A 25,088-nucleotide genomic window follows, 5' to 3' on the forward strand; every position below is an offset into this window, starting at 1 on the left:
TAACCACTTCTTTTTTACTTGAATTGCAAATAAATAATAATGAGTAATTTGATTTCATTATGTATGCAAGCTGTCCTAATTTCTTAAAATTCAAGACTCTTCAATAAATGCCAGTTCATTTATTTAGTATTCTCATGTTATTAATCTCCATGATATCCCCACAGAATGCACTTATTTTCCTCATGAAGTCTTCCTTTCACCATGATTTATTGGCCATCTAATATTTACCAGGTACTTCAATAGGCATTGGAATATAAATTAAGAACATGGTCAGTATCCTCAAAGAATCTACAGTCTAGAACAGATAGATATACAAGTAAGAGTACAATGGTCATGACGATAGGTTTTGGTCATTTCCACCATGTTAATTATGCTGTGCTGAAATATTTTCATGTACTTATTTTATTTGAGGTCTTATTTTATTTTACTACTATGAGATAGAACTTGCATATCTAAAGTGATTAAAAATTGTAGGCTCCCCACAGTAATATTCCCTGATAACTCAGTTGGTAAAGAATCTGCCTGTAATGTAGGAGACCTGGGTTCAATTCCTGGATCAAGAAGATACCCTGGAGAAGGAAATGGCAACCCACTCCAGTATTCTTGCCTGGAGAATTTCATGGACAGAGAAGCCTGGTGGGGTACAGTCCATGGGGCCGCAAGTGTCGGACATGACTTAGCGACTAAACCACCAGTTGGGCAGTGACTTAACACCCATGCACATTTGCACCGAGGTGGCTTGTACTGGAGTCAATGGCCACAGGGTCAGTTTCTTGGATCAACCATGGTAGAGGCAGCAGCTTCCTGGACGTTGACTTTGTTCTGTGCCATGGTTTGGGAAGTTTTTCTAAGGGCTTAACTGAGAGTCCTTTTCTTCATCCTTCCTGAAAATACTGTGATTGCTTCCTAACAGTACTGTAAAAAGTTGATCACACTTCATAAATTCCTTTATGCTGAAACTACCTAGGCTGATTTTAGTGTCTGTATCCAAAGATTCTGGTTAATATTGAGCACTCAGTCCAACCCAGGAGCAAAGAAATAGTATAAAGATGGGACCCTGGAAAAGATGACTTCTGTAGTGATCCTTGGAATGAAAAGTCCAAGAAAATAAGTCATCTGTGCATTGCATGAATACTCAGTTGCTAAGTCATGTCTGACTCTTTGTGACACGATGGACTGTAGCTCCTCTTTCCATGGGATTTCCCAGGCAAGAATACTGGAGTGCCATTTCCTCCTCCAGGGGATCTTCCCAACCCAGGGATTGAACCCATGTCTCCTGCGTTGTCAGGTGAATTATTAGCCACCAAGCCACCTGGGAAATCTATCATCTGCACAATACTAGTGTGTAGAAAGTTCAGATGCATCAAAAGTCACATCCATGGTAATCCACGTAATGGAATATTCACTATTGACAGGGTGTTACCTTGAAGTTTTATTTTTGACACAAAATTCCTTCTTAAAAGATATGCAAAATATCTTCTCCATTTAATTAAAGCTTTCTCGGTTGTGTTGGCATCAAAAGACTCAACAATAGAATCTGATCAATATAATTATAGTTTGTCCCCTGTATGATTAAAGGTATGTCAGTTTGACAAAAGCATCTCTAAATTCATGCAATTCCAGGTCAAAATGTTTTTTTTGTTGCTGTTGTTTTTGTTCTTTCTGGCATGAATTCCCATTATATACTATGTAGATTATCAATAAAATCAATGACTTGCCCAAACAAATGGCACATGTTCACCTGCCTTTAGACACATATTCAAGTTTATTCAATTTTACTCTCTCTCTCAACCATGATTCCCTGCCACATTTTGCTCTCAGCATTCAACAGCTTACTTCTGTACCCAGTTGCCTTCCCTAACCTCTGTGTATAGCCATCTAATAGAATTCCTTATATATAAAAATACCCCCAACTAATAAAAGCTCTGCTCTTTTCCACATTGTAGAACATGTAGTTCAGAAGTGTAAGTAATTTGCCCAGTTGATACAACATCAAAACCAGAGTGTTCTGCAATACTCCATAGTCCTTATCTTAACTACTTAGTTACATCATCACATTGACACCCAGGGGAAAATAATGTGAAGATAATTGTAGGTCCCACAAAGAAGAAGCATTTCCAATGTATGTATTAGTAGCAAATCTTAATCAATCTAGTTCTTCCATTATAAAAATATTTTCAATCAAAGATATATTATTTCTAAAACAAAACATGTCTGACCATTAGGCCCAGCAATATAAACAAATAGTAACATGAATCTCAACATGAATTTTCCTATTAAAAATAGTTTTATAATTTAAATGCAAAACAGAATGGGAGGAAGTGCCAAGGGAAAGAAAAGCAATTGTTAGGGAGAGGAAAACTAGTTAAGAGAAACAGAATTTTATGTCTGAAAATATTGCTTACAAGTGTTTGAAAATATGAAATGATTGCTTCCTTATTCATCATTTTTATTTTTCAATTCCAGAAACATTTTTTGGTTTTAAGTAACATTTTATCATCTTAACTTCAATGAGCATTGATTCATTTTATGATAGCTTAAAAACAGGAGTAATAATGCATTTTAGTGCAACTTCTGGAATAATTTTTCAATAGCTACTTTTTTATTCTTTTTCACTGAATCAACCAAAGCAAACTCTTCTATTTTCAGGAGAAAATAATATGTATTTATCATAAGTCTTTTTTAGGGTATTGTTGAGAAAATTTAAGTATTTGGAGTATACTGAGAAAAAAATCATCTTGTTCTTCCATAAAATGCCATTGGGAATCACTGTTGAAGTAGAAGTTATGAACACGCTAGACTAACCGTCTGATTCTAATTGTCATATCGCATGAACGTATGCTTTTGTTTAATTTACTTATTTTTAATTGGAGATTAATTGCTTTACAGTGTTGTGTTGGTTTCTGCCATACATCAGCATGAATCAGTGATAGGTATACATATGCCCACTGCCTCTTGAATCTCCCTCCTACCTTTCACTTCATCCCAGCCCTCTAGGTTTTCAGAGAGCACCAGGGTTGAGCTCCTGGCACAGTACAACACATTCTCGCTAGCTATCTATTTACCGTATGGTAATGTATAGGTTTCAGTGCTACTCTCTAAACTCCTTCCACCCTCTGCCTCCTCCTCTGTGTCCACAAATCTATTCTCTATGTCTGCATCTCTATTGCTGCCCTATGAATAGGTTCACCAGTATCATTTTTCCAGATTCCATATATATGCATTAATATATTTATTTTTCTCTTTCTGATTTAATTCACTCGTATAACAGGCTCCAGGTTCATCCATCTCAGTAGAACTGACTTAAATCCTTCCCTTTTTATGGTGAGTAATATTCCACTGTGTATATGTACCACAGCTTCTTTATCCATTCATCTGTTGATGGACATCTAGGTTGCTTCCATGTTCTGACTATTGTAAATAGTGCTGCAATGAAAATTGGGGTAGATGTGTCATTTAGAATTGTGGTTTTCTCAGGGTATATGCCCAGTAATGGGATTGCTGGGTCATATGGTACTTTTACACATAATTTTAAAAGAAATCTCCACACTATTCAGAACAGTGGCTGTATCAATTTACATTTCCATCAACAGTGCAAAAGGATTGCCTTTTTCCCACACTCTCTCTAGCATTTATTGTTTGTATATTTTTTGATGATGGGTCCATATAGTCAAAGCTATGGTTTTTCCAGTAGTCATGTATGGATGTGAGAGTTGAATCATAAAGAAGGCTGACCACAAAGAATTGATGCTTTTGAATTGTGATACTGAAGAAGACTCTTGAGAGGTCCTTGGATTGCAAAGAGACCAAACTAGTCCATCCTAAAGGAAATCAACCCTGAATATTCATCAGAAGGACTGTTGCTGAAGCTGATGCTTTAATACTTGGGCCACCTGATGTGAAGATCTGACTCACTGGAAAAGACCCTGATGCTGGAAAGGATTGAAGGCAAAAAGAAAGGAGAGCAGTGGAGGGTGAGATGGTTCAATAGGATCATCGACTCAATGGACATGAATTTGAGCAAACTCCGGGAGACAGTCAAAGACAGGGAAGCCTGGCATGCTGCAGTCTGTGGGGTTGCAAAGAGTCAGAAATGACTCAGTTACTGAACAAGAATAGCAAAAAACAACATTTTGACTGGTGTGAGATGATACCTCATTGTAGTTTTGATTTGCATTATGGGCTTCCCTGATAGCTCAGTTGGTAAATTTGCCTGCAATGCCAGAGACCCCACTTCTATTCCTGGGTTGGAAAGACCCCCTGGAGAAGGAAAAGACTACCCACACCAGAGTCCATGGGCTTTCCTTGTGGCTCAGCTGGTAAAGAATCCACTTGCAATGCGGGAGACATGGATTTGATCCCTGGGTTGGGAAGATGTCCTGGAGAAGGGAAACGCTAACCACACCAGTACTCTGCCCTGGAGAATTCCATGGACAGTCTATGCGGTAGCAAAGAGTGGGACATGACTGAGCAACTTTCACTTTCACTTCTCTATAATAACAATGTTGAGTATATTTTAAGGCTCTCTTTAGCCATCTGTATGTCTTTTTGGAGAAATATCTGTTTAGGTCTTCTGCCCATATTTTGACTGGGTTGTTTGTTTTTCTGACATTGGCCTGCCTGAGCTACTTGTGTATTTTGGAGATTAATCCTTTGTCAGTTACTTCATTTGCAATTATTTTCTCCCATTCTGAAGATTGTCTTTTCATCTTGTTTATGGTTTCTTTTGCTGTGCAAAATCTTTTAAGTTTAATTAGATCCCGTTTGTTTATTTTTGTTTTTGATTTCCATTGCTGTAGGAGGTGGGTCATAGAGGATCTTGTGATTAATGTCAAAGAGCATTCTGCCTATATTTTCCTCTAAGAGTTTTATAGTTTTATACATTTAGGTATGTAACCCACTTTGAGTTTATCTTTGTGTATGAAGTTAGGAAGTGTTCTAATTTCATTCTTTTACATGTAACTGTCCAGTTTTCCCAGAACCACTTATTGAAGAAACTGTCTTTTCTCCACTGTATTTTCATACCTCCTTTGTCTAAGATAGGAGAAGGCAATGGCACCCCACTCCAGTACTCTTGCCTGGAAAATCCCATGGACAGAGGAGCCTGGTAGGCTGGAGTCCATAGGGTCGCTGAGTCAGACATGACTGAGCGACTTCACTTTCCCTTTTCACGCATTGGAGAAGGAAATGGCAACCCACTCCAGTGTTCTTGCCTGGAGAATCCCAGGGATTGGGGAGCCTAGTGGGCTGCCGTCTATGGGGTCGCACAGAGTTGGACACAACTGAAGCAACTTAGCAGCAGCAGTTGTCCAAGATAAGGTGCCTACAGGTATGTGAATTAGTCTCAGGGCTTTCTAACTTGTTCCATTGGTCTGTTTCTGTTTTTGTACCAGTAATATATTGTCTTGATGACTATAGCTTTCTGGTATAATCTAAAGTCAAGAAAGTTGGTTCCTTCAATTATGTTATCATAAATGCAAGGCTTTGCTACCTTTTTTTTTTTAGAACAAAAAGATGGAAATATTTCTGTGTCAGATTTCAGGTTATTACTGGGTTGGACTTACTTATTACTAGAGTCCATGAGGACCTGGTTTGCACTACCTGTGGTTTTGGTTTTCTGCCTCTCTGTAGCAAGCAAATACATCTAAAAATTTGGCCTCTTTGACCAGCTCCTTTACCCCACAGAGCAGCATCAAAGCAGAGACAGTCACTGATTTCTGTATCCTTTAGGCAATTGCTGAGAACTCATCATAGTATATCTTAACACAGAAGCAAATTCTTCTTTGTATGAGATTTTGAATGTGTTATAATAGGTATAAATATAAATTTGGTTGATTTTGATCTGCATATTTGTGTTGTTAAAAACAAAAATGACTCATATATGTTTGGAGATTTACATCTTGAGATAAGAATTAAAATGCAAGAGTATTTCTACTTTTATCATTCAATTACTCTGAGCACCCAAATTTATGAAAAATAAAATCACACCTGGAAGTTCATGATTGCTTAATTTAGAAAAAAGTTATAACCATTCCTACTCATGAGTTGTTTCCTGTGAAGCCACTCACATTCTGAAACTCTAGCCAGACATCAAATCACATTATGTTGGACTGCCATTTAGATTATTCCTGTACCCAAATTACCTCACCTAATTATGAAGATACCATTTCTGTATTATTTTACATAAATGATGCTTAATGTGTTTGTTTGGTGAGTCAAAGAAAATCCTGACATGTTCCACTCTATAGATTAAAAGGTTTGAGGGCTCTTGATCTCATAGAGAAAATTATGAGTTATCATTCTCATTTTGTTTTAAATTACAATATTTTTTAACCATATGTACAGTACTACCCTTTGTTCATATAGGGAGCCTTCCATGGAAGTTCATGATTGTTTTTCTAAAAAAAATAAATAACTCTATTTGGGTTTAATGATGTGCTGCATTGTTTATAAGACAATTTATGAACTCAAAAGGACTCGTCTCATCACCCTATAGGTAAGTAGCAAGCTGTTGAACAAGACAATGTAATCAGATGGTTTTAGGTTAAAGTCATGGGCAGTGTCCAAGCATGTGCAACCTCTGATGTGTAGGACCACTTTCTTCTCCTAAATATTAGAAAGTGTACTTTACTAAAGATTTGCTTTTAATCCCCTAAGGTGCTAATCACATTAGATGCTGTTGAAGTATAGAAGTATTATAAGTGGTTTTCAACTGGAAGGAGCTTGAGGAGACTTTAGTAACTTCTGTCAGAACAATAGATTTAATAACCTATGAAAACCCCCAGGGAATAGTATAATTGGGGGGTAAAAAATATATTCCATTATATATACAGGAAAGTAAAGCAAATACATAAAAGAAACATAAAAATATTAGGGTATTTTTAAAACAACAAAAAAAATAGGTTTAGAGGTAAAAGACAACATTTGTTCCTAATATTTTCAAGAGACTTTTACTTAACAGTGAGTTTTGAATACAGTCAAAGCTTAGATTTCCCACCAGTTACCACCCCTACTATCTTCTGTCATGATCATAATCAACACCATGAAAAGTGTCATTAAGAAATCTCTGGTGAAATTAAATCTCTAATGGGTGCTCTAAGTATTAAAACAATTTTTACTTAACAAAGATGGTACTTCAAGTTTTTCCTTTGGTGAGTTATCTGCTGACCATCGAGTGAGACCAGACAAATGCCTCTCATCACAGTGGAAGAAAGCATCCCAGAGTCGACAACATTGAAGCAATAGTGACACCTAGCAGCAAACATGGTCAGTATGATGTATCTCACAAACGACTTTCAAATGCATAAAGATATAGTTCATTCAAGATTTCCAGCCTTTTTTTCAAAGGTGACAAGTACAATAAATATTTATCAAATCCCCCCTTAAATAAATGTCATTTATAAAGTAACCAAAAGCAAATCATTCTTTATTTTTGCTTCCCAAATTACACCTCATTTTAAGTATTCAAATGAGAGTGTCACAAACGACTTTGATTTTAAGATGCATTTTTACAACAGCTGCTGTTGTATTATTGAATCTATAAGCATTGCAGATTAGCTTTCACATGGTGGATCTTAAAATATAAAACCTGCCTCTCTGCTAGCATAGCTGACTAGCTGCTTCTAAAATGTAATTTATTTCACTTACATGCCTTGGGAAAAAGTTTGATACATAGTTCAGAGAAATAAGATGAAATGGGAAGCATCAGCTTAAATTTAAGGTAATTTTAAGTGGAAAAAATAATTTCCTGACTACTAATTGACAGATATTTAAAGCTAACCTAAGAATTTTATTCCATAGCATTAATGTAGCAAGATTTTTTTTTTTCCTTTACTTTAAGTAAAACTAGAGTTTGAGCCATGTGAATAGCCTACAGACTGGACAGTTCACTTGGTTTTGATTTTGCTTACCTACAGACATTCCTTCTGATTAGTGCTAGAATCTAATTCCAAGTTGCTTTGGTGAAGAAAAAGAAGTTTGGAGAGGATCTCTAAACTTGTGCCATTGTCCACTGATATTATCTCAATGTCAACAATTTGTGTTATAGAAAAATCAGACCTTGCTGACACTGAAGTTTATGTATTACATTAATATATTTCTACTAGTTCCTATTATTCCTGAACACTGAGAAAAAAAGAAAACAGCTTTTCTTGTGTGGCAGTGAACATTAAAGTTTCTGTCTGTCAACATTCCATAGAGATAGTAAAATAAGTTTTATCCTGCAAAAATTCACTAAGGTATGATAAATGAAACTGCCAATACAAGGGAAAGAAAAAAAAGAAGGCATAAGCAACAAGACAATAAAATTATGGCTTGCTCTTTTTAAAATATCACTTAAGAAGTTTGGGGTAAATTAAAAGAAAGTCTCTCCCTTGTGGATGGCATAGTACTATACATAGGAACTCTAAAAATGCCACACACACACACACACACACAGAAACTATTAGAATATATGAATTCAGCAAAGTTGCAGAATACAAGATTAATATATAGAAATCTGTTGCATTTTCTGAACCAATTATGAACCATAGAAATAGAAATTAAGAAAGAAATCCCACTTATAATTGCATCAAAAAATAAAGTAAAATACATAGGAATATTAACCAAGAAGATGCAAGACCTATGATCTGAAACTATAAGACATTGATGAAAGAAATTGATGATGACACAATAAATGGAAGCACATAGAATGCTCAAGGATTGGGAGAATTAATATTGCTAAAATGCCCAAACTAATCAGAGCAATATGCAAATTCAATGAAATCCCTACCAAAATACCCATGACATTTTTTATCTAACTAGAATATGTAATTCTAAAATGTGTATGGCAATACAAAAGACCCTGACTAGACAAACTAGCCTTGAAAAAGAAGAACCAAACTTTAGATAACACACTCTAAATTCAGACTAAAATATGAAGCTGCATTTATCAAAATAGTTTGGCACTGGCACAGAAAAAAAAAGACATAGAGGTCAATGAAACAGAACAGAGAGCCCCGGAATAAATCTATACACATATAGACAATCTACAACAAAAGGGGCAGGACTATATGATGTGTGTGGGAGGGGGGAGGGAAATGAGGACAGCCTCTTCAATAAATGATGCTGAGAAAACTGAATAGCTTCATGCAAAAGAATGATATTGGACCACTATTTTACATCATACAAAAAACCTCAAAATTAAGACTGGAACACAACCATAAAACTCCTAGAGGAAAAGATAATCAAAACATTCTTTGACATCTATCTTAGCAATATTTTCTGGATCCGTTTCATCAGGCAAGGGCAATGAAAACAAAATAAGCAAATGAAACTATATCAAACTAAAAAGCTTTTGCACAGTGAAGGAAACTATTAACAAAACAAAGCCACCCTACTGAATGAGAGAAGATATTTGCAAATGATATGGTCAATAAGGGTTGATATCCATGCTATAAAGAATGCCTATAACTAAATATAAAAAAAATCTGATTAAAATACACCAGAGGACTTGAACAGATATTTTTCCAAAAGAGACATATAGCTGATCAACAGGTTCAGGAGAAGGAGCTCAGCATCACTAATCATCAAGAGAAATGCAAATCAAAACCACAATGAGATATCACCTCACCCCTGTTAAAATGGCTAAGACAAAAAGTAACAAATGTTGGCTAGCATTTGGAGAATATGAAACTCTCCTGTATTGTTGGTAGGAATTTAAATCACTTCAGCCACTATGGAAAACAGTGTAGAGATTCCTTAAAAATTGAAAATACAACTGTCATATGACCCTGCAATTCTGAATATTTGTCTGAAGAAAACAAAAATACTAACTCAAAAATATATCTGTAAACCCATATTCATTATTGCAGCATTCTTCAAAATAACTAAAGCATGAAAACAACCTAAGTGTCCACTGATGAATGAATAAACAACATGTGATATACAGTGGAATATTATTCCATAATACAGATGAATGAAATCGGCATTTGTGACAACATGGACGGACATAGGGCACATTATGCTAAGTGAAACAAGTCGTACAGAGAAAGGCAAATATTATATAATTTCACTTACACAAGAAATCTAAAAACAGAAGCCACCAACCCAGGTATGGAGAAGAAACTAGTGGCTTCCAGAGAGGAGGAGTATGAGAAGGTGGGCAAAATTAGGGAAGGGGATTAAGTAAAAACCTCCACTTATAAATGTCACAGGGATGTAACGTCTGGCATAGGGAATATAATCTATAATGTTGTATTGACTTTATATGGTCACAGATGGTAATTAGAAATCTCATGGTGAACATTTTGTAACGTATGACAATATTGAATGACAAAGTGCTGCGGCTGCGATGGACCGCACAGAAGCGTGGCTGAGAGGAGCGACCCCTCGCCCAAGGTCAGGGGCAGTGATCAAGAGTGCCAGGCTGCAATCGCACAGGAGGGCCAGGAGGAGCTACCCCACGTTCAAGGTCAGGAGGGGCAGCCATGGGGAGATAACCCTCCTCCAAGGTAAGGAGCAGTGGCTGCGCTTTGCTGTAGCAGCAGTGAAGAGATACCCCACGTCCAAGGTAAGAGAAACCCAAGTAAGATGGTAGGTGTTGTGAGAAGGCATCAGAGGGCAGACACACTGAAACCATAATCACAGACAACTAGCCAATCTGATCACAGGACCACAGCCTTGTCTAACTCAATGAAACTAAGCCATGCCATGTGGGGCCACCCAAGACGGTCGGGTCATGGTGGAGAGTTCTGACAGAATGTGGTCCACTGGAGAAGGGAATGGCAAACCACTTCAGTATTCCTGCCTTGAGAACCCCTGGACAGTATGAAAAGGCAATGATAGGATACTGAAAGAGAAACTCCCCAAGATGGTAGGTACCCAATATGCTACTGGAGATCAGTGGAGAAATAACTCCAGAAAGAATGAAGAGATGGAGCCAAAGCAAAAACAATACCCAGTTGTGAATGTGACTGGTGATAGAAGCAAGGTCCGATGCTATAAGAGCAAAAGTGCATAGGAACCTGGAATGTTAGGTCCATGAATCAAGGCAAATTGGAAGTGGTCAAACAGGAGATGGCAAGAGTGAATGTCAACATTCTAGGAATCAGTGAACTAAGATGGACTGGAATGGGTGAATTTAACTCAGATGACCATTATATCTACTACTGTGGGCAGGAATCCCTTAGAAGAAATGGAGTAGCCATCATGGTCAACAAAAGAGTCCAAAACGCAGTACTTGGATGCAATCTCAAAAACGACAGAATGATCTCTGTTCATTTCCAAGGCAAACCATTCAATATCACAGTAATCCAAGCCTATGCCCCAACCAGTAATGCTGAAGAAGCTGAAGTTGAGTGGTTCTATGAAGACCTACAAGACCTTTTAGAACTAACACCCAAAAAAGATGTCCTTTTCATTATAGGGGACTGGAATGCAAAAGTAGGAAGTCAAGAAACACCTGGAGTAACAGGCAACTTTGGCCCTGGATTACAGAACGAAGCAGGGCAAAGGCTAACAGAGTTTTGCTAAGAGAACGCACTGATCATAGCAAACACCCTCTTCCAACAACACAAGAGAAGACTCTACACATGGACATCACCAGATGGTTAACACTGAAATCAGATTGATTATATTCTTTGCAGCCAAAGATGGAGAAGCTCTATACAGTCAGCAAAAACAATACTGGGAGCTTACTGTGGCTCAGATCATGAACTCCTTATTGCCAAATTCAGACTTAAATTGAAGAAAGTAGGGAAAACCACTAGATCATTCAGGTATGACCTAAATCAAATCCCTTATGATTATACAGTGGAAGTGAGAAATAGATTTAAGGGACTAGATCTGATAGACAGAGTGCCTGATGAACTATGGATTGAGGTTCATGACATTGAACAGGAGACAGGGATCAAGGCCATCCCCATGGAAAAGAAATGCAAAAAGGCAAAACGGTTGTCTGAGGAGGCCTTACAAATAGCTGTGAAAAGAAGAGAAGTGAAAAGCAAAGGAGAAAAGGTTAGATATCCCCATTTGAATGCAGAGTTCCAAAGAATAGCCAGGAGAGATAAGAAAGCCTTCCTCAGCAATCAAGGCAAAGAAATAGAGGAAAACAACAGAATGGGAAAGACTAGAGATCTCTTCAAGAAAATTAGAGCTACCAAGGGAACATTTCATGCAACGATGGGTTCAATAAAGAACAGAAATGGTATGGACCTAACAGAAGCAGAAGATATTAAGAAGAGGTGGAAAGAATACACAAAAGAACTGTATAAAAAAGATCTTCATGACCCAGATAATCAGGATGGTGTGATCACTCACCTAGAGCCAGACATCCTGGAATGTGAAGTCAAGGGGGCCTTAGGAACCATCACTATGAACAAAGCTAGTGGAGGTGATGAGTTATTTCAAATCAGTTGAGCTATTTCAAATCCTGAAAGATGATGCTGTGAATGTGCCGGAAAGTCAATATGCCAGCAAATTTGGAAAACTCAGCAGTGGCCACAGGACTGGAAAAGGTCAGTTTTCATTCCAATCCCAAAGAAAGGCAATCCCAAAGAATGTTCAAACTACTGCACAATTACACTCATCTCACATGCTAGTAAAGTAATGCTCAAAATTCTCCAAGCCAGGCTTCAGCAATACATGAACCATGAACTTTCAGATGTTCAAGCTCTTTTAGAAAAGGCAGAGGAATCAGAGATCAAATTGTCAACATCTGCTGGATCATTGAAAAAGTAAGAGAGTTTCAGAAAACATCTATTTCTGCTTTATTGACTATGCCAAAGCCTTTGACTGTGTGGATCACAATAAACTGTGGGAAAAACTAATATCTTTAGCCTTTCTTTAATATGGGGTTGGAACTCTTCCAAGAAATATACATTTACAAACTCATTTTCTCCTCATCACCAACCCCCATCAGATAGTCACTGCTTTTGAATCTATTTTACAAATAAGAAAGCTGAGATACAGAAGAGTCAAATAAGTTGCATACATACATTCAGCCAATAGCTTGTGAATAGTCATCCCAAGCAGTACCATATTGTTAACCACTAGAGAACATCTCAAATATAAGAGTTAATTTTTGTTTGCCAGTCACTGATCTAAGCAAGTATACCTGTCCACCTTGTAACATCCCTGTGAACGAGGAATTTATCTCTATCTAACCGATGAGAAACATAGAAAAGAAAGGCCCCAACTCTGGTGGTTTAACACAATTTCAGTGGCTTATTCTGTTCATACTGCATTGTTAAAAAAAAAAAGAATGCCGCTTCATGATTCTTTGTTTCTGATAACTGATTAACTATAATTAAATAATTGATTGTCCTCTATGTGTTTCCTGCTGCCAACCAGTAGCAATTTATCATTAAAAAGAGATCCTGTGACTAATGAAGAGACTGCAGATTTTAGAGTCCAATCTCAGCTTGCTCATGCCCTGACTCTGTGCTCCTGGATGCATTTGATAACCTTTTCAAAAATCAGTTTCCTTAAGAAAATGGAAAGGATTGATATCTTTCTCCTATTATTGCAATAAATGTTCAAGGTCAATTATAAAATATGCTTATCCTATAGAAAATGCTTGGCCAATGGAAGCTAGTTTGAATTTTTAATCATTTTATTTATCTGTGCTTTTGTTCTAAGGTTGGCCATAATTTATGGGAGATCCTCAAAGAAATTATAAAAGCTTCCAGGAAGAGTGTGAAAACCCAAGACAGACTGGCTGGCTTGTTTCATAAACAGATGTTCATCCAGGAAAATGTTACCCATTAATAGCTATCTTAAAAGGTGAGGACTGCACATAGATGTAAATATAGAGAATGGCAGTAAGCAGCATTACATAAATAACAATAAAAATGAAACTATTGTCACAGCTGAAGAAAAGGTTTTATTTCCATGGTTTCAAAACATGGCTCAGTGTTTCAGGGTCTCACTTCCGTTGAAGTGCCCAATGACTGGAATTGCCTGCTCTAAAAATTTCATGAGAACTGCTGTTGAATGTGATATTTGGCAATTTTTATTTTTCCCTCTAGCCATACCTAAATCATCTCTTCTAAAAATCACATCTCTCACTATTAGGTATCAGTGAATAAGACGGGATTAGAATACAGTGCAAATCCACTTGATAGGAGGAATCACATTACAGAAAACCTTCTAATGGCAAGAGTCTATTTAAGCTGTGTCTCCCAAGGGAAGGGATGCAAGGCCCATTGCCTAACAAAATTAAACTGAAATTGAGCAAAGGGCTGTAAGTTATTCTTCAGGGGATCATTAAATAAAAGCAATGGTAACCATAAGTATTGGCTTTTACAGGACAGTCTTACTTTCCTGCCATTTTATTATTTTCAATTAAACCATTCTGTTAAAGCATAACTAAAGTGAATCCACTTCTACAAATTTTAAGACTTTTAAAAAACAAATTAGTTTATGATTTTTAAAAAATTATCCTATTATATACTCTGATTTTAGGATTATAATATTGTCAGTACATATGGAGAACTAGCACCATGATAGTGTAATGGGGAAGTACAAATCTGACTCTAATATTGGATCTGTTTCTTTTGCTTTAGCCTTTGTATTCTATTGATTTTGCTGTAAGTTAATCGCTAAAAGAATGTTGCCTATAGTTTGAAATGTACAGGATAGCCCATTCCCAAGGATCTGATGATCAAAGGCATAAAACTTATCCATTACAATAGAAATAAAAAGTTGCAGAACAGAGGAAAACATTTGTTTTGTTGGAAGTTTATAGAAACACTATGACCAGACCTATGTAGATAGTTTTAAGAACAAAGGATTCTGGTAGCAAGAAGTTTGCAGCAAACAGCTGCACCCCCATCCCTTTTGGCATAAAAGGGGCCTGAATTCTAACTTTGGTAAGATGATTCTTTGAGGCACTGGGCCACCAACTTCTCAGTCTGGTGGCTTTCTGAATAAATATCTACTGCCCCAACAACTTGTCTCAAGAATTACTGGCCTGTCATGCAGCCAGCAGTACAAGTTTGGATTTAGTAACAATTAGGCATTTTCATATACAGTTATTTGATTCTCTCCTGATCAGAAAACAGAAAGAAAATTATGTTTATAATTGGTCCTTTCAGATGAGTCTAGTGAGAAAAGAGTTTAAAATATTTTTTGTTTCTACTACTTGGAAACTGGTCATGTATGGATGTAGCAGTTGAACTATAAAGAAAACTGAGCACAGAAGAATTGATACTTTTCAACTGTGGTGTTGGAAAAGACTCTTGAGAGTCCCTTGGACTGCAAGGAGATGCAACCATTCCATCCTAAAGGAGATCCGTCCTGGGTGTTCATTGGAAGGACTGATGCTGAAGCTGAAACTCCAATACTTTGGCCACCTGATGTGAAGAGCTGATTAATTTGAATAGACCCTGATGCTAGGAAAGATTGAAGGCAGGAGGACAAGGGGATGACAGAGGATGAGATGGTTGGATGGCATCACTGACTTATATGGATATAGGTTTGGATAAACTCCGGGAGTTGGTGATGGACAGGGAGGCCTGGTGTGCTGCGGTTCATGGGGTCGCAGAAAGTCGGACATGACTGAGCAACTGAACTGAACTTGGAAGCACATTCTCCTGCTTTTTTGAATTGTATGTCTTTGAGAAAGCTACTTATAATTACTAGTAAACTGATTCAGAGAACGAACTTCGTGTCTTAAATGTACAAACTGAAATTAAACTACTATACAGAGAAGTTTTTCTATTTCTACTTCAGTATAGAAATTGTCTTTAAAGTATTAAATTAAAAGCCTTGATTGCTATGTAATGCTAGAACCAACCTGAACCCAGAACTTTATTTGCATGTACAGATTGAAGAAACTTTTTTAAAAAATTAATTTATTTATTTTAATTGGAGGCTAATTACTTTACAATATTGTAGTGGTTTTTGCCATACACAGACATGAATCAGCCATGGGTGTACATGTGTCCCCCATCCTGAACCCCCTGCCCAAACTCCCCATCCCATCCCTCTGGGTCATCCCAGTGCACCAGTCCTGAGCACCCTGTCCAGGTTGAGGAAACTTTTAACAAGAACTCATCTCCATTCTTTCTTCTTAATTTCCAAGCCCAACATAATTTGATTCTTTTGCAGTCTTGATTAAATAAAATTCAATAACAGATAGAATATATAAGATGTTTTATTGCAGTAATCATGCTTAACATGAGATCTACATTTATAACACAATTTTAGCTGTATAGTACAGTACTGCTAACTGTAGGTGTTCTGTTATGGAAATTATTCATCTTACATTACTGAAACATTACACCCACAGAACAACTTCCCATTTCTCCTTTCTCCAGCCCTTGGCAAGCACCGTTCTACATTATGACTTTGACTACTTCAGATATTAAATGGAACCATGCAGTATTTGTTCTTCTATGACCAGCTTACTTTACTTAGTAACATATTCTCAAGGTTCATTCATGTTGTTGCAGATGGTAGAACTTATTTTTGAAGGTTAATATAAAATATTATAAAACATCCCTATATACCACAAACAATGGGTAACCTCAAAAGGAATAAAAATAAATGCTCTAAGTATTAATGACTAGGATTCTTAATTATATGCTGGTCATCTTGAAGACATGCCCCCAAACAGAAAGACAGTGGTGACATGAGACCTACATCCTGTCCAGTGAGCTCAGTAACTTAATGTCCCCTAGTACATGTTCTCTTCAGACATAAAAAAAATAACTTACAGAAAAGTGACATTTCAGAAAGAAAAACCCTGGGCTTCCCTGGTGGCTCCAATGGTAAAAAAATCTTCCTACAATGCAGGAGAACTAGGTTCAGTCCCTGAGTTGGGAATATCCCCTAGAAAAGAGGATGGCAACTTGCTTCAGCATTTTTGCCTGGAAAATTCCATGGACAGATTAACCTGGCTGGCTGCAATCCGTGGGGTCACAAAAAGTCGAACACGACTGAGCAATTAACTCTTCGTTTCATCTTGAAGTCTATAAAATATCCATCACTTCTAAATTATGCAGTGAAAAATGTGAGATGATTTTCTTTACATTTTTCACAAAGAAAAGCATAATTATCTAATCATTCTTAGTGAATCTCATTTTGACTGACAAGTGTAATAATACAACTCACTTTAATAGGCAGACAGAATTTACATCAATAACATTATGTTTTGGTTGTTGTTCAGTCACTCAGTCATGTCTAACTCTTTGCAACCCCATGAACTACAGCATGCCAAACTTTCCTGCCCATCACTATCTCCCAGACTTTGCTCAAACTCATGTCCATTGAGTCAGTGATGCCATCCAACCATCTCATCCTCTATCATCCCCTTCTCCTCCTGCCTTCAATCTTTCCCAACATCAGGGTCTTTTCCACTGGGTTGGCTCTTCGCATCAGGTGGCCAAAGTATTGGAGCTTCAGCTTCAGCATCAGTCTTTCCAATGAATATTTAGGGTTGATTTCCTTTAAAGTTGACTGGTTTGATCTCCTTGCTATGAAAGGGACTCTCAAGAGTCTTCTCTGGCACCACAGTTCAAAAGCATCAATTCTTTGGCACTGAGTCTCCTTTATGGTCCAACTCTCACATTTGTACATGACTACTGGAAAAACCATAGCTTTGACTATATGGACTTTTGTCAGCAAAGTGATGTCTCTGCTTTTTAGTACGCTATCTAGGTTTTGGTAGAGAAGTATTATTGAGATAAAGGGGATTCCTCTCTTTCACAACCAAAGAACATATCCTCCAGCACTCTGGTAAGCTAAAATCATACACAAGCAATTGCAAATTTCTTGATGTGTGATATTTATTTATTCAATTTTTCTCCTATAAGAATTAAAGTAACTATGGGGCAAATCAAAAGACTGAGATAAATCCTTGATCCCTAAGATCATCTAATATGAAGCTATCCCTTTGGGTTGTAACAAGTCAAATAACCTCAGATGGGGCTCTGTAAATGTCCTCTGCCTTCACTTACAAAACTATTTTAATGCTTGTTCTGCTGCTCCATAATCTACAGCATTAACTGTTTGTAAAGCATTTCAGTTAAAAAGAAGCAGCCAAGAGATTTCTTAAACCATCCTTTCTTTGTTTTGAGGGAAAGGTGAATTACAAGCTGGAAAGAGGGAAATATTGACTCAGCAATCTAGAGAGTCAGGAATATTGAATTCATGAGACAAAAAGCAGAAAATAGGTATATTGAATTAAAGACTAAAGGTGAGAGGTGGCAAGCAGAAGAGTGAGAGAGTGGGAAGAAAATAAACAGTAGAATCAGAGAGATCTGGGTGTGTATGCCCAGCCTGCAATGTGGGTGATCCTAGAAAAAAAAATTTTGTCTCCAATTTCCCCACTGAATAATGTATCTAATGACTTATTAAGGTCTTTGAAGACTAAAACTATTACCACATCACACATTACGGAGAACAGACTACATAGTTGGGGGAAAAAAACAATGTTATCTTTCCCTTGTTCAGACCTCTACTGTTGTAGAGATAGCCAAGATTTTATTTTATTTTTTTTTCCATTTATTTTTATTAGTTGGAGGCTAATTACTTTACATCATTACAGTAGTTTTTGTCATACATTGAAATGAATTAGCCATGGATTTACATGTATTCCCCATCCCGGTCCCCCCTCCCACCTCCCTCTCCACCCGATCCCTCTGGGTCTTCCCAGTGCACCAGGTCCGAGCACTTGTCTCATGCACCCAACCTGGGCTGGTGATCTGTTTCACCCTAGATAATATACATGTTTCAATGCTGTTCTCTTGAAACATCCCACCCTCGCCTTCTCCCAGAGTCCACAAGTCTGTTCTATACATCTGAGTCTCTTTTTCTGTTTTGCATATAGGGTTATCATTACCATCTTTCTATAGTCCATATATATGTGTTAGTATACTGTAATGGTCTTTATTTTTCTGGCTTACTTCGCTCTGTATAATGGGCTCCAGTTTCATCCATCTCATGAGAACTCATTCAAATGAATTCTTTTTAATGGCTGAGTAATATTCCATGGTGTATATGTACCACAGCTTCCTCATCCATTCGTCTGCTGATGGGCATCTGGGTTGCTTCCATGTCCTGGCTATTATAAACAGTGCTGCGATGAACATTGGGGTGCATGTGTCTCTTTCAGATCTGGTTTCCTTGGTGTGTATGCCCAGAAGTGGGATTGCTGGGTCATATGGCAGTTCTATTTCCAGCTTTTTAAGAAATCTCCACACTGTTTTCCATAGTGGCTGTACTAATTTGCATTCCCACCAACAGTGTAAGAGGGTTCCCTTTTCTCCACACCCTCTCCAGCATTTATTGCTTGTAGACTTTTGGATAGCAGCCATCCTGACTGGCGTGTAATGGTACCTCATTGTGGTTTTGATTTGCATTTCTCTGATAATGAGTGATGTGGAGCATCTTTTCATGTGTTTGTTAGCCATCTGTATGTCTTCCTTGGAGAAATGTCTGTTTAGTTCTTTGGCCCATTTTTTGATTGGGTCATTTATTTTTCTGGAATTGAGCTGCAGGAGTTGCTTGTATATTTTTGAGATTAATCCTTTGTCTGTTGCTTCGTTTGCTATTATTTTCTCCCAATCTGAGGGCTGTCTTTTCACCTTGCTTATAGTTTCCTTTGTTGTGCAAAAGCTTTTAAGTTTCATTAGGTCCCAATTGTTTATTTTTGCTTTTATTTCTAAAATTCTCGGATGTGGGTCATAGAGGATCCTGCTGTGATTTATGTTGGAGAGTGTTTTGCCTATGTTCTCCTCTAGGAGTTTTCTAGTTTCTGGTCTTACATTTAGATCTTTAATCCATTTTGAGTTTATTTTTGTGTATGGTGTTAGAAAGTGTTCTAGTTTCATTCTTTTACAGGTGGTTGACCAGTTTCCCCAGCACCACTTGTTAAAGAGGTTGTCTTTTTTCCATTGTATATCCTTGCCTCCTTTGTCGAAGATAAGGTGACCATAGGTTCGTGGATTTATCTCTGGGCTTTCTATTCTGTTCCATTGATCTATATTTCTGTCTTTGTGCCAGTACCATACTGTCTTGATGACTGTGGCTTTGTAGTAGAGTCTGAAGTCAGGCAGATTGATTCCTCCAGTTCCATTCTTCTTTCTCAGGATTATTTTGGCTATTCGAGGTGTTTTGTATTTCCATACAAATTGTGAAATTATTTGTTCTAGTTCTGTGAAAAATACCATTGGTAGTTTGATAGGGTTTGCACTGAATCTATAGATTGCTTTGGGTAGTATAGCCATTTTAACAATATTGATTTTTCCAATCCATGAACACAGTATGTTTCTCCATCTGTTTGTGTCCTCTTTGATTACTTTCATCAGTGTTTTATAGTTTTCTATGTATAGGTCTTTTGTTTCTTTAGGTAGATATACTCCTAAGTATTTTATTCTTTTTGTTGTAATGGTGAATGGTATCGTTTCCTTTATTTCTCTTTCTGTTTTCTCATTGTTAGTGTATAGGAATGCAAGAGATTTCTGTGTGTTAATTTTATATCCTGCAACTTTACTGTATTCATTGATTAGCTCCAGTAATTTTCTGGTAGAGTCTTTAGGGTTTTCTATGTAGAGGATCATGTCATCTGCAAACAGAGAGAGTTTCACTTCTTCTTTTCTTATCTGGATTCCTTTTACTTCTTTTTCTGCCCTGATTGCTGTGGCCAAAACTTCCAAAACTATGTTGAATAGTAGTGGTAAGAGTGGGCACCCTTGTCTTGTTCCTGATTTCAGGGGAAATGCTTTCAATTTTTCACCATTGAGGGTGATGCTTGCTGTGGGTTTGTCATATATAGCTTTTATTATGTTGAGGTATGTTCCTTCTATTCCTGCTTTCTGGAGAGTTTTAATCATAAATGGATGTTGAATTTCGTCAAAGGCTTTTTCTGCATCTATTGAGATAATCATATGGTTTTTGTCTTTCAATTTGTTGATGTGGTCTATTACATTGATTGACTTGTGGATATTAAAGAATCCTTGCATTCCTGGGATAAAGCCCACTTGGTCATGATGTATGATTTTTTTTAATATGTTGTTGGATTCTCTTTGCTAGAATTTTGTTAAGGATTTTTGCATCTATGTTCATCAGTGATATTGGCCTGTAGTTTTCTTTTTTTGTGGCATCTTTGTCTGGTTTTGGTTAGGGTGATGGTGGCCTCATAGAATGAGTTTGGAAGTTTACCTTCTTCTGCAATTTTCTGGAAGAGTTTGAGTAAGATAGGTGTTAGCTCTTCTCTAAATTTTTGGTAGAATTCAGCTGTGAAGCCATCTGGTCCTGGGCTTTTGTTTGCTGGAAGATTTCTGATTACAGTTTCGATTTCCTTGCTTGTGATTGTTTTGTTAAGATCTTCTATTTCTTCCTGGTTCAGTTTTGGAAAGTTATACTTCTCTAAGAACTTGTCCATTTCTTCCAAGTTGTCCATTTTATTGGCATAGAGCTGCTGGTAGTAGTCTCTTATGATCCTTTGTATTTCAGTGTTGTCTGTTGTGATCTCTCCATTTTTGTTTCTAATTTTGTTAATTTGGTTCTTCTCCCTTTGTTTCTTAATGAGTCTTGCTAATGGTTTGTCAATTTTGTTTATTTTTTCAAAAAACCAGCTTTTAGCTTTGTTAATTTTTGCTATGATCTCTTTAGTTTCTTTTGCATTTATTTCTGCCCTAATTTTTAAGATTTCCTTCCTTCTACTAACCCTGGGGTTCTTCATTTCTTCCTCCTCTAGTTGCTTTAGGTGTAGAGTTAGGTTATTTATTTGACTTTTTTCTTGTTTCTTGAGGTAGGCCTGTAATGCTATGACTCTTCCCCTTAGCACTGCTTTTACAGTGTCCCATAGGTTTTGGGTTGTTTTCATTTTCATTCATTTCTATGCATATTTTGATGTCTTTTTTGATTTCTTCTATGATTTGTTGGTTATTCAGAAGCGTGTTGTTTACCCTCCATATGTTTGAATTTTTAATAATTTTTTTCCTGTAATTGAGATCTAATCTTACTGCACTGTGGTCAGAAAAGATGACTGGAATGATTTCAATCTTTTTGAATTTACCAAGACTAGATTTATCACCCAGGATGTGATCTATTCTGGAGAAGGTTCCGTGTACACTTGAGAAAAAGGTGAAGTTGATTGTTTTGGGGTGAAACGTCCTATAGATGTCAATTAGGTCTAGCTGGTCTATTGTGTCCATTAAAGTTTGTGTTTCCTTGTTCATTTTCTGTTTAGTTGATCTATCCATAGTTGTGAGTGGGGTATTAAAGTCTCCTACTATTATTGTGTTACTATTAATTTCCTCTTTCATACTCATTAGCGTTTGCCTTACATATTGTGGTGCTCCTATGTTGGGTGCATATATATTTATAATTGTTATATCTTCTTCTTGGATTGATCCTTTGATCATTATGTAGTGTCCATCTTTGTCTCTTTTCACAGCCTTTATTTGAAAGTCTATTTTATCTGATATGAGTATTGCGACTCCTGCTTTATTTTGGTCTCCGTTTGCGTGGAATATTTTTTTCCAGCCCTTCACTTTTAGTCTGTATGTGTCCCTTGCTTTGAGGTGAGTCTCTTGTAGACAGCATATATAGGGGTCTTGCTTTTGTATCCATTCAGCCAGCCTTTGTCTTTTGGCTGGGGAATTCAACCCATTTACATTTAAGGTAATTATTGATAGGTATGTTCCCGTTGCCATTTATTTTGTTGTTTGGGGTTCACGTTTATACCACCTTTCTGTGTTTCCTGTCTAGAGAAGATCCTTTAGTATTTGTTGAAGAGCTGGTTTGGTGGTGCTGAATTCTCTCAGCTTTTGCTTGTCTGTAAAGCTTCTGAGTTCTCCTTCATATCTGAATGAGATCCTTGCTGGGTAGAGTAATCTAGGTTGTAGGTTATTCTCTTTCATTACTTTAAGTATGTCCTGCCATTCCCTTCTGGCCTGAAGGGTTTCTATTGATAGATCAGCTGTTATCCTTATGGGAATCCCTTTGTGTGTTATTTGTTGTTTCTCCCTTGCTGCTTTTAGTATTTGTTCTTTGTGTTTGATCTTTGTTAATTTGATTAATATGTGTCTTGGGGTGTTTCACCTTGGGTTTATCCTGTTTGGGACTCTCTGGGTTTCTTGGACTTGGTTGGCTATTTCCTTCCCCATTTTAGGGAAGTTTTCAGCTATTATCTCCTCGAGTATCTTCTCATGGCCTTTTTTTTTGTCTTCTTCTTCTGGGACTCCTATGATTCGAATCTTGGGGCATTTCACATTGTCCCAGAGGTCCCTGAGGTTGTCCTCATTTCTTTTGATTCTTTTTTTTTTTCCTCTCTGCTTCATTTATTTCCACCATTTTATCTTCTAACTCACTTATCCTATCTTCTGTCTCTGTTATTCTACTCATGGTTCCCTCCAGAGTGTTTTTGATCTCATTTATTTCATTATTAATTTTTAATTGACTTTTTAAAATTTCTTCTAAGTCCTTGTTAAACATTTCTTGCATCTTCTCAATCTTTGTCTCCAGGCTATTTATTTGTAACTCCATTTTGTTTTCAAGATTTTGGATCATTTTTATTATCATTATTCTAAATTCTTTTTCAGGTAGATTCCCTATTTCCTCCTCTTTTGTTTGACTTGGTGGGCCTTTTTCATGTTCCTTTAGCGGTTGGGTATTTCTCTGCCTTTTCATCTTGTTTAGATTGCTGTGTCTGGAGTGGGCTTTCTGTATTCTTGTGGTCTGTGGTTCCTTTTTATTGTGGAGGTTTCACCCAGTGGGTGGGGTTGGACGATTGGTTTGTCAAGGTTTCCTGGTTAGGGAAGCTTGTGTCAGCGTTCTGGTGCGTGGAATTGGATTTCTTCTCTCTGGAGTGCAATGGAGTGTCCAGTAATGAGTTTTGCGATGGGTCTCTGTGTTAGGTGTGACTTTGGAGAGCCTGTATGTTGACACTCAGGTCTATGTTCCTGCGTTGCTAAAGAATTTGCGTGGTATGTCTTGTACTGGAGCTTATTGGCTCTTGGGTGGTGGTTGGTTTTGGTGTAGGTATGGAAGCTTTTGGATGGTCTCTTATTCCTTAATGTTCCGTGTAGTCAGGAGTTTTCTGGTTTTCTCAGGATTTGGGCTTAAGTCTCCTGCCTCTGGATTTCGGTTTTATTCTTCCAATAGTCTCAAGACTTCTCCAACTATACAGCACTGATAATAAAACTTCTAGGTTAATGGTGAAAAGATTCTCCACCGTGAGAGACAACCAGAGAGGTTCACAGAGTTACATGAAGAATAGGAGAGGGAGAAAGGAGATAGAGGTGAGCAGGAGGAGAAAAAGGGGACTCAAGAGGAGAGAGACAGATCTACACAGTTATCTGTTCCCAAAGTGTTCTCCGTAGCCCAGACACCCACAAAGATTCACAGAGTTGGATTCGGAAGAGAAGGGGAATGGAGGAAATAGAGGTGTTCTGAGGTAGAAAACAGAGAGTCAAAAGTGGGAGAGTATCACCATACTCCTGAATAGAAATGGGAACTGAATATTGGATTCTTAAATGACAAAAATTTATATCACATACTACTGAAAAACAAAGACTGAAAATCTAGTGTAGAAGTTAGACTCTTTGAAATACAATATTTAAAAACAAAAACACAAAAAAAAATTAGAACTGTATATGAAGTTCGGTTTAAAAAATAGGGTTTCTCTCTCTTTCTCTCTCTCTTTTTTTTTTTTTTGGCAAGGTTATAGTGAAATGAAAGTGAAAATTAAGGAATAATAGAGGAGTATTAGAGGACTTTAAAAGGAAATAGGAGAGAAAAACAAGAAAAAGAAAAAAAAGGAAAAAAAAATTTTTTTTCCCTAATTAAAAAATCGTAAAAATATATGAAAATGGAAGTTGAGGAGTAATGGGGGAGTAATAGGGAATTTTAAAAGAAAACAAAAGAGAAAAAATAAAAAATTTTAAAAAAGGAAAGAAAAAAAATTTTTTTTTTTAAATTAAATATATGTACATATATATCTAGGAATTTCTCTGGAGTTGTTGCGGTCAGCGTAGGTTCGGTTCAATTTCAGATAGCTCCTCTTTCCAGCTTACACTTCTCGATATCTGTAGTCCCCTTCCCGTGTAGTCGGTGTTACCTTCAGGGATTTTAATCTGTTGCACCGGTCCTTTCTGAAG

The sequence above is a fragment of the Odocoileus virginianus genome, chromosome 28 (genome assembly GCF_023699985.2).
Source record: "Odocoileus virginianus isolate 20LAN1187 ecotype Illinois chromosome 28, Ovbor_1.2, whole genome shotgun sequence".
Lineage (NCBI taxonomy): Eukaryota > Metazoa > Chordata > Mammalia > Artiodactyla > Cervidae > Odocoileus > Odocoileus virginianus.